Consider the following 3,691-nt stretch of genomic DNA (forward strand, 5'->3'; position numbering starts at 1 on the left):
TGTGACTGCTGAGGAGGATGGGCCCTACAGCACTTGAGAGGCTGCATCTCCACAAGATTATTTTCCCCTGGGTGATAGCTGTCCAGTCGCAATTAATCGGTGGTTGGTATTGGTGTGGTTAATTCTTAATGGCGGCTCCCTATGTCTAGTTGGCTATGGTTCCGTTGGGTCCCTCTGAGCCCCAGATGCTAGAAACTTACTTGAAAGTCTGTAACAGAAATTGTGTGCTTCATGGGAACCCATGGTAGTAAATTTTAGGTTGATGCCCTTTGTTATATCAGCTGTTCTCTCACTACTGAAGTTTTATATTGAGTGGATCATCTTTAGGAAAAACAACACAAAGCCATTTTTTTTAAACAAACATGAAGAAAAGGGAAGTGAGGAGTAAATTGTACATGGTAGATGCTTAATAAATGGCCAACTAGACGGCACGGTGGATAGAGAGCATTGGTCCTAAATTCAGGAAGCCTCCTCTTCATGAGTTCAAATACAACCTCAGACACTGATTGTGTGGCTCTGGGCAAGTAACTTAACCCTATTTGCCTCAGTTCCTTCTTTGTAAAATGAGCTGGAGAAGGAAATGGCAAAGCACTGTACCATCTCTGCCAAGAAAACCCCAAATGGCATCATGAAGTATTGGACACAACTAAAAATATTTATTGGAATAGATGAGTATGACCATTATGGCTACGGAGTGACAATTAGAATTTAAATGCTATGTCCATCTCTTTCTAATGGTTGCTTTCCTCATTTATATAACCATACTAAGTAAGGCCACTTACCAGTTCTATGAGCTATGTATCAACAAAGTGTAACCCCTATTTTATAGACCAGGATACAGAGCAGGAGTGGGGTGCCTTTAGGGCTTGATGCTGTATCTCCTAACTCCTTACTGAAGTCTGTTTTCTAATTATTAGATGAGTGACTCTGAAGATACTCTGTGGTTTATTGAGTCCCTTTCCATAAGAAAGCACACAGGAATTAATCCATTTTTGTTCATCCCTCTAGCAAAAGGAATGATTGAAGAGTCACGCAAGACAGCAGCGCTACCACGATTGTCCCCGTCTGAAACACAAACGAGCTCTCAGGCAGGGATTTATCCCAGCAGCTTGAGGCCTCATCCTGAGGCAACCTCTGTTAAAGCAATCCCAGGAGAACTGCTTAAAGCAGAAGATGAATTCTAGCAGAGTATGTCAATGAATAGTCTAAATAAATTATAGTCTTTTAAAAGTCTGCCTTTACCTCCCAATTATCATGTCATTTCTGAGATTCTTTTCCTAAAATTCATTTGCCCATGGAAATTTGACATCTGATATATACTTCCCTCCCGACCCCCAAATCTAAATTCCCACACATGCTTTGTAACAACTTTCATTCTTGAAAAATTACACAGTGGGAATGGGAATTTTGTAGAAGCTAAATATTCATGCTGATGTTGGTATTCAAATGTTTGGCAGATTGAAGGCACTCAAAATGGCGACCATGTAGTTTCTTGTCTTAGCTTCTTCACTGACCTGCTCTGAGCCATAAAACCAATCACTTAGCCTCCTTGGCTTTAGTTTCCCAATTTTTCAAAGAAGGATAATATTTTGTACTCCTGCCTATGTCATAGAGCTGCTGTGACAATGTATTGTGCATAAAATTCTTTAAACAAAATTAGAAGTTCTAACAAGGATTATTTAATGGGTTAGGGATGGCTCCCTGTCAAATCTTTGACCTAGCCCTCTTGGGAGGCAGAATCCTGGCTCTTGACTTTGAATGGCGAAGGTGGAAAGAATAGCAAGGAAGATTTTTGAAAAAAACAAAAGTATGGCATGTAGACTGATCAAGACAAGGACTCAAGTGATAGAAAGTTTGTAGAAAGAAATAAGAAATAATAAGAAGAAATTAAATAGAAAATATAGAAAAATAGAATAATAGAAAAACAAAAAAGAAATAAATTAAAAAAGAAATAAAGATAATAACAAGAAGAAATAATAAATAAATAAGAGTAATATTTAAGGGAATCACTATGAAAAGTTGGGAGGAAAGGTCAGGCCAAGGGAAAGAACCAGGCATGACCAAGGGAAAAGGGAAATAGTTACCAAAGTCAGGCTTTTAAGGTCTGTAAGAAGAGAGATTTTTTTTCTTAACCTGATAGTGAAGGATGGAAAATTTAGGGTCCAAATGAAGAATAGTCTACTTATTCAGTCAGTAAGGGAACCCATATGGTAGTAGAAAGATCACAGGATTTGAAGCCAGAAGACCTGGGCTTCTGTCCTTGCTCTCTTAAGCCATGTGTTACAATACTTGGAATCAGGGAGGACCTAAGTTCAGATCCCCTCTCTGACAGCTTTGTTACCATATACATTTGTTTAACCCCTGAGCCTCAGTTTCCTCATCTACAAAAGGAATAGACTGTGCAACACCACTGTGAGTATTCCTTTGAAGGCTAGCCTTGGCCAGCTGATAACTGGATCCTTCTTATTTCCTCCTCTCTGGCAGAGTTGGGTCTTCCCAAGCGTTGCTCATGCCTTCCCTGGAATGTGTTTAGAATGTTACATTTTTTTAGTCATTATCATCTTTTTCCAACTCTGTCCCACTGCCAAATCTCTCTTTTTTGGTAGGTAGTGCAGTGGATAGAATGCCACACCTGGAGCTAGAAAGACTTATCTTTCTGAATTCAAATCTGTCTTCAGACATGTTCACTCTGTGTGACCTGGGACAAATCACTTAACCCCGTTTGCCTCAGTTTCCTCATCTGTAAAAATGAGGTAGAAAAGGAACTGTCAAACAACTCCAATATTTCTGCCAAGAAAACCCCAAATGGGGTCATAAAGAGCCTAGTATGGCTGAACAACAACTGAATTATATTCATTAACTCACGTTAACCCAAGGACAATATAATGGGCCTCTGGTCCCCATGATCCCATTCTCAGCCATGTTAACTCTATATAGAGGAATTTATCTCATATAAAAAGCAACACAGTAATGATCACTTAGAACCTTCAGTTAGGAAAATTTTCTATTTGAGTAGAGATTTGCCTCTTTGTTCTAATTTAAATTCTGTGTATTTCCCTTTTCTTTGTATAGGCTCAGTATATAATGATTCCAGTCTTGTTTTTGTTTCTTTATAAATGAAGTAAAATCAAGATTCAGGAAATGCTTAGATAAAAGAAGGGAGAAAACTTTTTATCAGTGCCTGTTACTTGACAGGTCTGGGGAAGGAACTTGAGAACAGGGGCTATGGGTAGACAAAAATTCATCTGAAAAAGATCTTTGGAATTATAGTGGACTGCAAACGAGATGAGTCAGCTGTGATTTTTAGTTTTGTTTTAGTCTGAACCTGTCATAGGAAAATCCCAGAATGGAAATCCATTGGTATAGATCATAAACTTTTCTATAACCTCTAGTCAGAGGAGAGTCATCTGGGACAAAGAGGTTAATGACTTGCCTGAGGTCAAGATGTAAAGTCAGGACTTCCTGATTCCAAGACAACTGTCCCCTCCACTTTTTATCTGTATGATAGAGCAGTCAAAATGTTGATGTAATCATAGGTTTCATTAAGAGAAATACGACATACAGGATTAGAAAAGTGAGCAGCCCTGATCAAAATATAGTACATATTTTATATGCATATATATATATATATATATATATATAGTACTTGTACATATATATATATATATATATATATATATATATATATATA

Source organism: Gracilinanus agilis, chromosome 5 (assembly GCF_016433145.1).
Source record: "Gracilinanus agilis isolate LMUSP501 chromosome 5, AgileGrace, whole genome shotgun sequence".
NCBI lineage: Eukaryota > Metazoa > Chordata > Mammalia > Didelphimorphia > Didelphidae > Gracilinanus > Gracilinanus agilis.